Source organism: Dioscorea cayenensis, chromosome 19 (genome assembly GCF_009730915.1).
Source record: "Dioscorea cayenensis subsp. rotundata cultivar TDr96_F1 chromosome 19, TDr96_F1_v2_PseudoChromosome.rev07_lg8_w22 25.fasta, whole genome shotgun sequence".
NCBI classification, from domain to species: domain Eukaryota; kingdom Viridiplantae; phylum Streptophyta; class Magnoliopsida; order Dioscoreales; family Dioscoreaceae; genus Dioscorea; species Dioscorea cayenensis.
This window is the reverse complement of record NC_052489.1, coordinates 30,421,706-30,438,178: the sequence shown is the minus strand read 5'-3', so window position 1 is coordinate 30,438,178 and position 16,473 is coordinate 30,421,706. Positions and strand designations below refer to the sequence as shown.

Here is a 16,473-nt window from a genome sequence, read left to right as displayed (position 1 = left end):
CCTCCTGGATTCCGTCCCTTGCTCCTCAACTCCAACCCCTCTGGGACCTCATCTCCCGTGCAATCTTATGGAATATTTGGCTCGAAAGAAACCTTCGTATCTTCCAATTGACTGATTTAACACATTTAAGTATTATTTTTAAAACTGCTAATATGCTTCTTTCTTGGTTCCCAACAACTACTGACAGGCATCAACAAACTCTCAATGAAGCAACACAGAAAATCAAGCGCTCTCTCGACTTCTTCAGCGCTAGAGCCTCAAATCTTACTGGCGATCCTGATCACGACGCAACACAGGAATAGTTGTCTCTCCTGCTCTTCTAGCCAAGCCTGAGATGCCAGACGGTGTCTTTCTTCTAATTAGACTTTTATCTCCTTTAGTTTCACTGTTATTTTTACTGTATTTTATTCTCCCTCACTTCTTGTGAGAGAATTTTTTACTTTATACGGTTTTCTCCCTTCTCAATAAATCAGTGATTTATTCATTTTTATAAATTAAAAAAAAAAAACCATTAGCCTCGATTCAACCAAAAAAATCACGTGGTTTTGTTCAATTTAAATTACTTTTATCTATTAAGGAAATAATGGGGGGAAAAGGTCGCAGTGGTTGGTAAGGGATTGCACGGAATTTCTAGATTTTTGTACTATAAAACAAATTAATAAATTAAGTGAAGTTTGACTTTATTGTTAAATTTTAGTGGAAATTGCCAAAAAAACCCTTTAAGTTTGTAAAATTGCCAAAAACACCCCGTTAGTTTTGCAATCCCCAAAAACCCCCTCCTTTTTAAAAGTCTATGTTTTTCAAACCCCCAAACCCCTCAGAATCGGATGTGAACGGAGTGAGTTTCAAATTTTTTTGGACGAAAATGCCCTTGCATGGGGAGTCGTGGGCTCGCAGCCCATCTCGGCGATTTGAGAGGAAGTGGGCGGTTTTCCGTAGGGGTAACCCCGAGAGACGAATTTATTGGAGCCGCTTTAATTGCTTTTTCTCAACTCACGCCTTCGCCTTTTCCATTTCCGGGTCGTCTCCGAGTTGTCTCTACTCGCGAAGCCTCCGTAATCGGCATTTCATCGCCTTTTTCCCTTTCCACCGGTATCTCGAAGGAGAAGTCCCCCGCGTAACTAGTTGGCATTTCATCAGTTTGAAATCTAAGGTATTGAGTATGGTTTTATGTTAACTGCTCCGTTACAAAGAAAGATTTTTCGGTTTTGTTTTGTGCTCCTGCTTTTTGTTGGGAAGATATTGAAGTCTCAGGGGGATTTCTACTGGGGTTTTTGTTAGTCTGCAGGAGATTTCTCGGTTAGGGGTTTTGTTTTGTTTTGCATTTTCGTATGTATACACTATCGAAATTAGTTTTTTTCGATTGTTATGATTTGTGTAATATTTATAATGTACATTTCCGCTTCGCTTTTGATATGGTTGCAGCTTTTACAAATGAGGTCTGACGTTTAAGAAATGAGATGTTACGCTTAACATTTGTTGTCTCTGCTTTAAGTATTCTCGCCTCTGCTTTAACAAAAATGGGTCTCTGCTTAACATTTTATATCTCTGCTTTAATAACCGAGAGTTTACCGCTTAAAACCTTATATTTCCGCTTAAACTTTTGTCAATATCGCATGTTGAATGTGTTGTTATTGTCGCAGCTTTGTGATTACGGCGGTCAACCTAGTTAATGGGCGATGCTATTTGACACCGGGTAGTGGAGACTTTAGTCGAATTGAAAAATAACATGACCCCTCGACACTCGGGAGATTATTCGACGGACACCGCTTTGCGCTGCTCACTCGAGCTGGAAGCCATATACCAAGAGAGGGCCCTTCTTGATTCTCTTTTTGCAAAGAGTACGATGGTCGCACCAATAAATTCGGGATCGGGGAAAGCCTCGCCGAGTTTCGGACCTCAAGATGTGGCCCTCGTTCTTGGTCTCAGCGTTGCGATGGCGACGCAGATGGTCTTTCGAAGAAGAAAACCAAGTCGCGTCAAGGGCGGTATCTATCAAAGACCTCACGAGAGACACGAGACTCCATCAAGAGCACTCGGTGCAACTTGTTCGACAGAGGGGAGAAGAAGATAATTTTGTCAAACTCCTGATGGTGTACCTCATGGGGACAGTCCTCTTCCCAAATACATCATGCTCGGTTCCGAACCGCATCGTTGATTACGTCGATGATCTACCGACCATGGGGCGACACGCATGGGCGCAGCGACGCATAAGTGGCTTATGGAGGATATTCCACAAGCGTCGCCCGAGTGCAAGATAGATGCTGCGGGAAGAAGACCAACACGAGGTACATTAAGGGTTGCTCGGTCGCGCTTAACGTCCCCTGGTTTTTTACGAGTGACCGGAACGGGGAAGAAAGTCCGCTTTCTGCAAGATCCCAAGGATGCTCGTGCTACGGTGAAAGTACTTACCGAAGCAAGCTGACGGTAGAAACGAGCTTGTCATCGCTCGATGGAAAAGAGGTAATAAATCATGGACAATGTTTAACATAAGTCTTTAATGTTTAAACATTTTATTTAGCGCTTTAACTTTTAGTATTTACCGTTTAACTATTATTCATACCGTTTAAATATTTTTGTTCTCCGCTTTAATTATATTCTATAACGTTTAAATATATAAACACTGCTTTAAATATAGTTTTTATAGTTTAAAATGAATGATCTCACTGAAATTGTTTGGTTTACATATGTTAGTTTCGAAATGGTTCGCGAACGTCAAGAAGAAATATTTGTTGGGGCCAACCGACGGATGGATGCCATTGCTCCCGAACCACTCGCTCGAGGCGAGGATGAGAGGCGCCTCTATCGTGCGCTGACCGGACGCCGTTTCTCCTACTTCCACCCCCACCACGCCACGACGATTCCTCGACCGGAGAAGCCCTCCCCACCCCGCAGATTGCAACAACCCCCCTACCACGACAACGACGAGTCCCCCGACCATGGCAGCCCTCCGACCGTGGCAAGCTCCACCGTGACATTAGGGCGAAGATGTCACCGCAACTCTTATGCAGTCATGCGCGATATTGACGATCGAGTTTCCTCGGCTTGTCGCCGTGTGGAGGCGCTGGAAGGGACGTTTCACAACCGGGTCGCGCCATCCCTCGAAAGAACCGAAGCACCCTGGACGAACGAGGCGTCGGAATTTGACGACGACGACATCATCGGGAAGGTCATTCCAAGGCGGCCACATTCGAAGAGACTTGCGAAAAAGAGGAGAACAATATCGCTCTCGTCTCCACCGCCGTACCGACGATGAAACAATAGCAACACCATCGGGCGGTCGATCGTCATCATCGAAGTCTGTCGCCGCTGATGACATGGGCATGACGGTGGAGGACATCGTAGATGATGTGGCTGCTGCCGCGGTTGAGAAGGTCGCTGACTCTCTTCTCGATGAAATCGCTGACCCGGTGGAACCGGTCGCCGAGATTGCGGCATCAAAGATGGACACAATCCTCAAGATCAAGAACAAGTTAAGGGTGTGTCTCCCAATGATGCTCGTTGTCATGGCCACGGTTGAGAAGATCGTCGAATCCGTCCGTGGCCGTGGCCGTGGCCGTCGATCAGCATGCCCAAGCCGGACACAATCCCACAACAAGAACAACCATGTAAGGATGTGTTCGGCAGTTGATGCTCGTCGCCATCGTCCCCCGCATCGAAGGAAGATGTCGATGAAGACCCCGACCGAGCAACGAGAGAGATGATCAAGGCCAATCAAAAATTGGACCATACGGCTCGGAAAGCTTTTTATTCAAGAAGAAGAAATGGGTTGGCTCGAGTCGTCTTTAACAAATACGAGCGAGGAGTTGATGAGGATCTTCCTCAACCGCTTCTATGGACGGGTAAGTGTAACGCTTTTTATGTTATTGTTTAAAGGGTTTCTTATAGTGTTTAACTATTTCCTAATAGTGTTTAATACCTTTATGTTATCATTTAAGTTTTCTACTTATCGCTTTAATTATATATAATATCATGTAACAATTGATAATATCATTTAAATATTTACAATATGGTCTTATATATATCATATCGCTTTAACCTCGAAAGACTGCCGTGTGGAAGAATGACTGTCAAGACCACACGCCGACAGATTATACACGCCGCTTGAGGGGAAGGAGATGGTCATCGATGATGTGATGGGACGCTCGTATGCATAATACAAAAGTTGCTGAGCAAAGAGCCATATCCTTACAAGAAGCGTGCCTCCATCACTAGACCGCTTGCGCTGTTTATGTCAAAGCAAGACGACGCACATGACACAATTATGGCTATGATCGGGGATGCTGCAGCAACTCGCATGAAGTTCAAATTGTCATCCTCCCGATAATCATGAATGGCCACTTCCATGTCGCCGTCTCCGGACAATGATAAACAAGAATACGAGCATTATTCTTCATGTCCGGGATACGATAAGGACGCGTTGGACATGGTAAGTTCTTTAATTATGTCCGATTAATATCTGTTTGGTATTTAAATCGGTATTCTAATCTCGACTTGCATATCTCGACAGTGAATCTATTCGACCTTTGTGTCGATATGGAGTTAGGGCGAGTCGGCGACGCAAAGTACCCGCGCCAGATCGCTACATGAAAACCCCACGCTAAAAACAAGGAAGCGCCGATCGCACTGCCTACGCTCATGCGGTTTATCGAGCAATCATCGGGGTGAGAAGTTACGGCCACCGCAGCATGCACGTTCCTTACCTCGGATTACGGTATGTTACCCGCGATACTTAAGGAGGGAGGCATGCGTCCCATGACAAAGGGGGTCGTCACAAGCGGGTTAAATTTTGTTTTTGAATAACATGTCCTGTGATATCCGATCGTCAATTTTTTTTTCAAATGTAAATCGGACAAATTCAATTCATTGTTTTTCGTGTTCGAAGAACATGACTTGTATATCTTAATGTAAATTTTGTTTGTTTTTGAATTGTAAAGCGGGTTAAATTCCATTCGGTTTTTATTTCATTGTTTAATTTACGTTGTAATTGTGTACATTTCACTTTCATTGTTTAAATATACTATATATCGTTTAAACATCGGTTTTAAATATTTCAAATCTACGGTATAACATTTTCGCTTTAAAAATAACACTGTCTCTGTTTAACTAAATCGTCACTCATTCGTTTAAACATCGGTTGAAATATTTCAAATTACAGATGTATCCGCTTTAAAAATAACAATGTCTCCGTGTAAATACATTCAATTCGTAAAAGAGTAAGAGTTTAAATGTGGAAAGGTTCCCATCAATACCCAATGTTTCCACAGTCATCGTCGGTTTATTAACAATGTCTAGTCGGCGACAGCTTTCATCTGCAAGATCGTCGATCGTGACCGGATCCTCGGCGCGGGCTGCAATGTAACTCGCGGACATCAAACGCTGCGACTCGATCCTCTTTTCGTCTAGGCCGCCCGGTCGCCTTCTAGTCGCAGGGCGGTCTCAAGCGAAGCTCACGATTTCGATCCCGAAGGCTCGTCATCGTCGGGTATGGGGAATATAGCTTCCTTGTACGCCCGGTTTGTAATTGTCGACGGTGAAAGTACCCGCTAATAAATCGATGTACGTTGGTGTGCATCGCATTATTGCTGCGTAAGCATGTTTGCGAGGGATACCATAAACTTGCCACCTTCGACATGAACAAGTTCGATGGCGAGATCCACGGAGTTCGTCTGCATTGGTCGATCACTCAGTAACGATCATCGACACTGACGACCAACACGAAGATTTCGGCTGCCCTCAACAATGATCTCTAACTCGAATGTATGTCCGGGCATAAGTAGCTCTCCCATTTGGTCGCTTGCTCACGCGGCTACATAACATGCGCATCAACTTGAACACGGCAAATAAGGTTAAACAAAGACAGTTGATGGTTAAATAATTCGTCAACATGTTTAAACATTATTGTAATTATTTAAACGAAATGATTAATATTTAAAAGTCGGATAAGTGTAATGAAACAAAGATTGAGAATGTTTAAAGGGTAATACTAAATGTTAAGTGTAAACCAACATTCGCGAGACCTTATGGAGTCGACCATTTTTGCCACCTGTAAATGACGAGCTTCCTTGATCCAAGCATTGAGCGACTCCATCGACGTTCGAATACATCTCACCCCCAACGATCACCTCCGAACAGATAATTCACCAATGTGCCATATCCGATTTATTAATCAACCGATGATGAGCTTCGGGTGATATGGCCCTGCAGATTCATTCACGGTATCATCGAAATCTTTAGCCGTGGATGCCCACGCAATGCTGGAAGCATATGACCCGAGCACTCCTCCCTCAATGCCTTCCCAAGTCTGACATTGGCTTTTATAAAATTGGCCTCCAAATGTCGAAGACAGAACGCATGTGGCGAAGAAGGGAAGACTCTCGCAATTGCGCTCACAAGGCCCTTGGACTCGTCCGACACGAAGGTAATTATCTCATGATAATCTCCACCCTCGTGATAAGGCATCGCCCTAACTTAGATATGAACCAAGTCCAATTGGCATCGGTCTCGTTGTCGACTATACCGAAGGCGACGTGGAAAAAACCATTGTTACCATCTTTCCCTGTGGCACCCAGTAGTGTACCCCGATATTTTCCAAGGAGGTGGGTACCATCGAGAAACAGCAGCGGCCTGCAAGCCCTCTTGAATCCCACAATACACGCGCTGAAAGAAAAGAATGCACGTTTAAAACGATCACCGTCTCTCTCCACGATCGCAACGCTGCCGGGATTTGTCTCAGCCACCTTATCCACATACCAAAGCAAACAGTCATAGCTGGAGATGTCACTGCCGTCGAGGACCACCCGGGCATGCTCTTTTTCCCAACCAAGCCTGCTTGTATGGTATGTGGACACCATGTTCCCGCAACATGTCCTTCCTCGAATGTCGATGGCCTCATACGAGGGACGGTCCTCGAGCTTCCGAATCACTCGTGCGCTAACCCATTTTTGGGACGCTTTTCGGATGTGACCTGAACCTATGCCACCACCGCAAGTGTGTGACGGGTTGATTGTCTTGATTCGAAAGTATTTTTTTGTTATACTCTTTTGATGCATGAGGCGCCTAACGACAACCACTCGGCAGCAAGATTCCATCACTACCCGATGTTTTTCGTTCTTTATGAATTTGAAGTCAAAAATTCCTTTTGATTGCATGATTTGAAGTACATCCTCGAAAATGTTCGACACCGTCAAAAACGTTGATCAATATCCAACGACAACACTTCGAATGATCCGACGAGGAAGGAAGACATCCCACACCGCCAGTGTCACCATGGGGATGAACGGGAGCACTCGCGGAATCGAATTCGCCAACACTTCAGTCAAATGAAAAGATCAATATGTTAAGCGGAGAGTATAATGTTTAAGCGATAATGACAATAGTTAAACGTTAAATTAAATACTTAAACAATTAACTAATAACGTAAAGGACTAGTATAATATGTTAACCAAATGATGGCGACATATTTAAACAATAATGACCTCGCACAACCTGGAATAATTAAAATTAAAAGGAACTTACTACGAGTAAACCTCGTTTTCATTAGGATTCAGCAATAGCACATTTTATCGTCTCGACGACAAGATCAACTACAGAGACATTTGAAGATGGAGATGGGACGTGACACATCCACTGGAAGTCAACATCGCTTTTCTATTGGGCAAAACCGCTTTTATATCCATCCGGTGTGATGAACTTAACCCTGACAAGAGAAACTTCGAGACCCCATCGCTCACATATCTCAGCTAACACCAACTCCCAAGAAGTCTGAGCAGTGAACATTAGCACTCTTCCCTCCCGTTGAATCTAGCAATACCACAAAAACTCTCCATAATATATCGGTCGAAAACCAAATCGTATAAAACCAAATGAAACTGAAGAACAAAAACGAAGACGACGAAGAAGAAGTAGAAGATGTAAAGAACAAACAAAGTCAATGAATGCAAACAAAAAAAGCTGCAGTTGTATGCATAGAGGTTAGACTAGACGTGATGTGATTGGGCAGTATTTTTCCCTCCATCCCAAGGGCAAAAAGGGAAATATATGTCACTGTCAGCGAGGAAGACATGTTGTCATCGTTCGAATGAAAGTTCTCAACTCAACACGAGTCTCTCGTATAACGCTAAGCTTTTTATGTTTAAACAGATACATATAGTGTTTAAAATAACGGTTAATCTGCTTTAACTAAAGTCTATATCATGTAAATAATATGTTATCGTTTAAATTGAATGCTTTTCACCGACATCGCGTTGCTAGATGGGTACCTCCCGGGTCACCTGCTTTAAACATATTTACGTATTTTCTTAAACACCGCTGTCATTGTTTAAAGAGTAACTCGAGTATTGTTTAACCTTTTTCTATTGTTTACACATGACGCTTTTTGTTTCCCACATTGTTTTTTACTAGGTCTCTGTTTAAATTTCGTAAGTTCACGAACAAAATACGATTGTTTCGCTTTTATTTATAAAATATTTACAACATTTACAACATTTACAAAGATTTACAACATTTACAACATTTACAACGTCCGCTCGGACTTTGACACTCACGACTCGACCCTCGTATAATCGAAACAAGTGTCCATGACATTCGAATGCTCACGACGGTCTGCATAAGAAGCGCATCAACTTGAACCTGCAAAACGTACAACATTAAAAAAAGGTTAAACAACACACATTCATGAAAACGACTATTAATCAATGTGTCATGGTAGGACTTAAACGACGATCCTGATAGTTAAACACGTAACGCATAACGGTATGACATCGACGTAATTTTCTTAAACGCTAACGTAAAGTCTCAGTGGTAAATGTCAACCCTCGTCTTAAAGGATGTTTCACGATCTCCTCCTCTAGAGAATCCTCCGCAATCACGCTAAATACGTGAAAAACTTTCTTTTCATACCCAAGTCGAAATGCTCTCTTAATTGCTTTCCCGTCATCCACCGCTGGAGAATCCTCTGCGATTCGTGCAATTATGAGAGGACTTTCGGGCAGGGAAAAAGATAGTTTAACTAGTTCGTGATTACGGCTAATCGATTCTCAAGATAAGGGAAGAAGGCTCACGAAACATCCTTTTCGGACAGAGTGGTTGTCCAGCTGGGAAGAGGAGGAAGAGGAGGAGGAGGAGGAGGAGGATGATGAGGACGACGAGGAGTGGTTGTCCATGGGGAGGGTTCTTCCCGGGTTATTTATGGTGTGAAGTCCACAAGCGGTCGACTCTTCGTATCCAGAAAAAAAGTTAAACGACACGCTGCCGACATCGATCGATGAGAACGAACGGGTGTTCGGAAATTTATGTTACACGTGCATAAGAATTAATGCCGCTCATTAATTCTACGCACGGATACCATAACCTTGCCACTCGCCACGCGCCACATGCCAACAATTCGGATCAAACGAAAAAGATCACCGCTTTACGCAGAGACTTTTGAGAATTTACACGCTTATGAATAGTTATACATGTAAAAGATAATGTTAAACGGAGATGGGAAGTATTAAACGGATATGATAATTATTAAAACATATTAGTAAAATATTTAAACGGATAATAGAAAAATAGTTAAACATTATTTAAAAATATACAAAATAGATAACCATAAACGAGAAGAACTTTACAACGAAACGAACTCGTCAGTAATTCATCGTTCTTCTCGTCGAATACAACTTACAACCATAAACGAGAGACTGACAATGGCACATGCTCGCCTCGACAATAAAATCGACTACACTCATTTGAAGACGAAGTGCACTCGACCAATCCGATGGAAATCAATTTCATTTTCCGCTCGAGAAACCGATTTATATATTTCGGTACGATAATGAGGAGAACAACAAGATGTAATGTAACTCCTCGCCATTTTCATCGAAACCAAGCGAAAGCCCTTCAAAAAGGCTGAACATGATGTGATTTGGCGCTTTCCTTTCCCACCATTTTCGTGGCAAAATGGGATTTCACAATACTGACCCATTCGAGTGAACCAGTGGGGAGTAAAGGGAAGTTAAACACTAACCGGGCAGTCAGCTGGTGTGTAAAAAGTAGGAGGGGTTTTTGTGAAGTTTTGAAAAATTACGAGGGTGAACAGTAATTTTCCCATATATATATAATCACAATAAATATATAAAATCAGGGATAATAAAGTGTTTATAAGTAAATATATTTGTTATATAATTATATAAGTTTTTTCTTTTAATCCTAATCAAACGCAGCGGCAGAGCATCCACATATTACTTTTGTTTTTAATTAATAAATTAATTTAAATCACAATATAAATAAAAAAAATTGAGAGGGTATTTGTAAAAAAAAATAATTCATGAATAAATAAATAAATAAATCCTTATTTTTACGGTTTAAAAACTCTGAAGGTTGTCTTCGCGCACCGAAGAGAGTTCGGAGATCAACAATGGCGGCAGAGGAGCAAGAGGAGGAGGTCCGCATGGAGGTGGAGGCGTTCCGAGCCTTCTATGGCGATGATTGCGAGATCATCCGTGAATTCCCTCCTCACCTCCACGTTCACATCACCCCGCGCACCGCCGGTGATTCGTCCCAGCAGGTGATCTACCCCTTTGATCTCCATTGATGCTTCTGATGAATTTCCAGTTGAATTATTCATCATCAGACTCATAAAATCTTGCTAATTTATTCGGTTTGTTGCTTGATTTTGTTATCTGTTTTGTGGTTCTTGGGATTTGGTTTTCCATTTTGTTGTTTCTATTGCGAATTGTTTTATCTTGGTATAGAGCGGAAGGGTTTGAGCTCCATCTAGGGCGATTTGATTGCATTGCAGTGTTTGATGTTGCCAAGGAATTCGAAACTATGGTTTTGGGGTTTGGATGCAAATCATATTTGAAGTTTTTGATTGCTGTTATCTTGCTATGAAATTCTGTGCTTCATCATCCATTAGGAATGTTTTCTATGTCTTCTGGTTAAGTTGAAGTTTATTGTGGATATTGAATTATGTTTGTGTTCCTTTGCAGTTTGTGGAAGTTGTTCTTGGAATTCTGTGTGATTCTCAGGTATGACTTTGATATATATAGCATGACTATTTTTCTTGTGTTTTGGAATTTCAATATGTAGGCAAAACTACTTTCTTGCATGGTTGTCAAATGTGTGCCTCTTAGGCGTATACAAGGCTCAAAGGCTTGTGCCTTTATCAGCGTGCGTAAGGCGCAAGGCACACAAGGCTCAAAGGCTTGCGTCTTTATGCATGTTAGGCTGGCAGTGTCAAGAAGGCGCATGTTTCTGCACCTAGGCACTAGGCGTCTAGCAAGGGCTTAGGCGCGCCTCTATAGCATCTACCAATTTTGCTACGCTTTTTTCTTATTTTTTTACTTTGATTTTTTTAATCTTGTCCATACATCTTGGTGACTGAAAAATAAAAAAAGAGCTTACATAAAATTAACACATGCAATCAAAATCTACTCAAAATTAATGCAAGCACAACCAAGTAGAACACAAAACTTAACATTTTTATTCGAGGTCATCAAAGGGGAAATATAAGGCATTTGCTAGTTTGGGAACCTGCTTAATTCTTAGAGATGGTGATGATGAGAATGAAAATTTTGGAGATGATATTTAGATGAAGATAATGATAAATTTGAAGGGAAAATTGATGGTGTTAGTGGTGATGATAATGATGATGGACTTGATGATTTTGATGATAGTCACTAGATTTTATTATTCGAGTTAGGACTTAGGACTCGCTGCATGTATTATGTAATGTTATTGCATTTTGTATTGAACATTTGAAAAGTTTATATGTTACTATATATGTTTTTATGTCTTCTATGATATAATTTTTAAGACATTCTAAAAATTTAAAACATATGACATGAAAACTAGTTTTTAATTTTTTTTAATTAGTGCGCCTAGTGTCTCCAAGATGCTTGCATGCACCTAGGCCCCAGGACTCTCCTTGTGCCTAGATGCGCATAACGTTTTTGACAACTATGCTTTCTTGTTAATAGATATGCAAAGTTTATTTTCATTCTACCTTCAATTATAACTTATTCTCCCCCTTAGCAGGCGAAGTGTGTTTCAAAAAAATAACATATTGTGTCTCAAGCTTTGTATTATATTCAATGTTTAAAAAAAGGCGTAAAAGACGTATTTGAGGCGTTTTTGCTTTTTATGAGGCGAGACGTAAGCCCTCGAGGCAGTCTACCTCAACAAAAAAACTATAAATGTAAATAGTAATTGACAAAATAGTCATGAAATTAATAATAAAAAAAGATTAATTGTCTTTGGTTTTTTTCATAGTTTTTTTAACTTAAACTTCATAGTTCATTTTAGTTTCTAAGAAATTGTTTTGTAATTGCCCCAAAATAGTAATCTAGTTTTTTTATAATTTTTTTAGAAATATAGTTGTTAAAAAAAATTAAGGGTTATTTAAATGGGTCTCTTGTATATCCATTTATTTAAAAAAAAAGCAAAGAATAATTGATTTCAAATTTTCAATTATCGATTCATTTTTAAATGATTAGTTACGATTCCATTTTTAAATGATTAGGTACACTATATTTTTAAATGATTAGTTAGATTTAGATTTTATTTTTAAATGATTAGTTAGATAACTTAGATTTAGAATTTATTTTTAAATGATTAGTTGGTTACTTGGCAATTTACAGATTGATTAATAAGTATGTCAAATCTTTTGTGGTGAGTTTTTTTTAATACATAATTATTTCATTTTGATGAAATTTTAAAATTAGTATTAAATAAATTAAGATTTCTTTCATTTATACAAAATAGAAACTTAGCAATCTATCTATATATATTGGTATATTAACTATGTATACATCAGATAGGGAGAAAGAAATGGTGGTGGGTGCGCCTCTAGGCAGAGCGTCTTGAGGCGGAGCGGCGTAAGATTTATGCATTTTATAGGAGGCGTACGCCTTGAGGCAAAATCCTAACGCCTCGCCTCAAGACACAACCGCTTTTTTAAACTATGATTATATTATAACCAAACAATATAATGAGTTTGAATGGTAAAATAGATGTGCCTCATTGTATTTGCATAAGTCGAAGAAGTTAATTAACATATTTCGTATGAAAGTGATGTGATGCCTCTGGCAAATTGTTTCTTTCTGTTTTTTTTCTTTGTAAAGGTGGTCTTTGGCATTATTCTCGCAGAATGTAGAGCTAGAAAGTGGTACCCTTGCATTGAAATCATAACTGCTCCATGTATCTTGCCTGATGTTTATCTGTTTCGTTTATCAGTTAACTTAAAAATATTCTGAATTCATTTTTCGAACAGTACCCCCAAAAACCTCCTCATTTGCATATTGTGGACTCGAAGGGACTTGATGAGAATCGAGAAAAAGCACTTGATCACAATCATAAAGAACAAATCTCAAGAACTCTCTTCATGCTCGATGATCATCAAACTCTGTGAGGTATGTATATGTTAAGGTTTCAGTGTTGTATTTTTTTATTTTTTATTTTATTTATTATTTTTTTTAAGCCACTGGAAAGGGAATTAACATTGCACTTATCTCTTTTTGTTTTGTTCTTAGCTCTGAAAAACATTTATGTTCACCACATATGTGACTGTTTGATCCTTGTTTACTAGTCATGTGGTTTAGCGTGCTGAGATTTATTAGTGACTGTAACAAGGGGTTAGCATTATAGGAAAGTGAAAGTTTCCATGGAAACATTGGTGCATGACACTTGAATCTTTTGTCTCTGGTCCAGTAAAGAAAAATTATTAAATTAAAAATTTATGACTTGATTATTATATACATTATTATCTCATCTGGCCGCTATTTTTAGATGGAGGCAGAAACACATGGAGGTTTTTTTTAAAAAGAAAAATAAGGTCAAGTTTGAAGTCAAATTTGGTTTATCTAATAGTAGATAAAATTTTCTTTTACTCTCAAGGTTTCTTTCTGTCATGGATATTTTTATTTTTCCAACGTTGTTATTCACTCCAAGATGTTGTTTACAAATTTTAAGCTCCACTAGTTTTAGAACTTTTATCATTTATTTTTAATATGTACAGTATTTTCTTCATGTGCTTTCAGTGTTTTTATCTGATTCATTTAATTATATCAGGAAGCTGTGGATCTTCTGACGGGTATGAACCATCCAGAAGGTAACTGTCCATTCTGTTTACACCCTTTGCTTGTAGAAGACCAATCTGGCAATTCACCGCCATTTATGAAGTTGATGTCCTGTTATCATTGCTTTCATAGGTAAGATTGACACCTGCTTTCTATTTTTTTCTCTTGAAATTTTTCCTTGTTTTACTGCATTTTAATTTTTATACTTTTATTCCCTTCAGTGAGTGCATTATTCAGTGGTGGCAATGGCTCCAAGATGATCGTAAGCAATGTGATTCAGTGATGGCTTCTGTAGGAATCCAAATAGGTAGCTCCTCTGTCGTATTTTGCTTCTTTGTCAGTTCATGTTGAAGCAATGAGATTAGGTTATGGCATTCAATTTACGTAATGTTTCTTGTATTTATAATTTCTGAGCATCTGTAGAAATCTATGCAGAAGCCTCTTTACCTGTTTTATGATCATCTTGGGAGAATTAAAAATGAAAGCTTGATTTTTAGCACTTGTTATGATGAATATGAGTATAACCCTCTTCACTAATTCTGCTGCAGGCTCAGTTGTATTGTGCTTTATGCTCATATAAAGGAGGACCATACTTTTTAATTCATTAAGAAAGCCACTATTTAAATATAGAGAGACTTCTTAAACTGAAAAATCACCAGCTACTTGATTTGTTTAGATGCAGCAGTAGAAATGACCAAAGCAGTAAGAATGTACTATTAAATCAAGTTGAATCATGCTTAATTGATGCATGAATTTTGAAATTTCACTTATTTTGTTATAAAAAATTTCCTGTCTTATTGATGGATAATAGGAAACCCAACTAGTTATTTGCAGTTGCTTATTAGAAGAACCCATTACCATTTACTCAAAGTTAACAACATAATTTTCATTGCCTATGAATGGTCCTTTTTGAAATCTTTCTATTTGAACAAATCTTCTATATGATCAATAATTTAATGTCACGGTTTTGCCAGTCATGATTTTTATCCTATTTGTAGACATACTTCACTTCAGAGCTTTTTGCTTCCTGTTTTCCTTTTTTTCTCGTTTGATAATGTCTCACAATTAAACAACATCTAACTCCCAAGTGATATTTTGGGTTGAATTTTATATTAGCCATACTTTTGATAGTTTTCTGTTCTCATCAAGGAATATCATCTGTTGACATGGGTTCTTGTACAGAAATGAAACAGCAACAACATAACTGTCCTGTCTGCCGCAAATTGTTTGAGGCAAAAGATATCGAGCATATCCTTGATTATGCAGGGACAAATTCATTGCAAGAGGTGTGTATTAAAAGCTTTTAGTTTTATTTCAAAATGCACAATCAATCAGCTCATGTTTGTCACATGGAGACTTGCGATTAGTTGCTGTAACATCCTCATTTTTTAAGCTATCTACTGATCAGTGTCATTTATCCATTTGCTTTTAGAATGCAGCAGAGGAAATGGATGCTGATGAAAGAAAGTTACTAGAGTCTGAGTCAGAAAAAAACAGAAGACAGAAATTTGAGTCACTATTACAACTCCAACAAGAAAACAGTGGCCTGATTGAATCAAGAAAAGAAATTGTGGTATTACCTGGAATGTATCTTCCTGCACCGGTTGTTCCGGCATCCACAGCTATTGATTCTGCTGTTGAGCAGCAGTTGGACAGTGCTAGCACGGCCTCAGAGGCTCCTGACTTCAATATTCCGTCAAACAAAGCCACCACAAGCAAGCATAGAGACAAGAATACCAGAAGGAAGAACAGATATCATAATTCAAGAAGGCAACAGCAGAATGCATATTCTAATAGAAAACAAACAATGGACTAAGAAAGAAACGGTCCCTTCAGAGCATTAGTTGGTAGTTTCATCTACATTTTTCTTGGCTTTACATTAACATATTCAAAGAAAACAAACTGAAATTTACTCTTTTCTGCTTATATCATGTTGTATATTTGCAAATGCTTTCATAAAGCTATCTTTGCAATGCAACTTGTCATTCCTGAATCTTTTTGCATTACTTGATTCTTCTTCTAGTTATGTTCATCTATGATGATGATTATTATTAGACAGCAATGCTTCTCAGGGCCCTAAAAAGTTCTACAATTCGTGTAGGATGACTTTTATGTATGACCAATAGGCAAGACTTTGTCACTGAGATTATATATTGTTGTTGTTTAGAGTAAAAGAACTTTTTTGCCAGGTTATGATCAAATTCAAAGGTGTTACTAAGTCTCTATTTATAGCCCACATTTTGAGTGAGAAGCAACGTCCATCATAACTTGACACTATGGTCCTAAATTTTGCTGTAAGTCTTCTCTACATCTTTCAAATTGGTTGTTAGCTGTCCCTCTCAAGATTCTGATGTAATTGGCATCCAAATACTCTCATTTTCTATTGTAATCTATCTACAGGAACTTGAAATAT

General features: G+C 39.1%; 1 pseudogene; it reads left to right on the top strand.

Annotated features, from left to right (window-relative positions):
- Positions 1-10,372: 10,372 nt before the first annotated feature.
- On the top strand, positions 10,373-16,066 carry LOC120249947 (annotated as a pseudogene).
- The last annotated feature ends 407 nt before the right edge of the window (positions 16,067-16,473 follow it).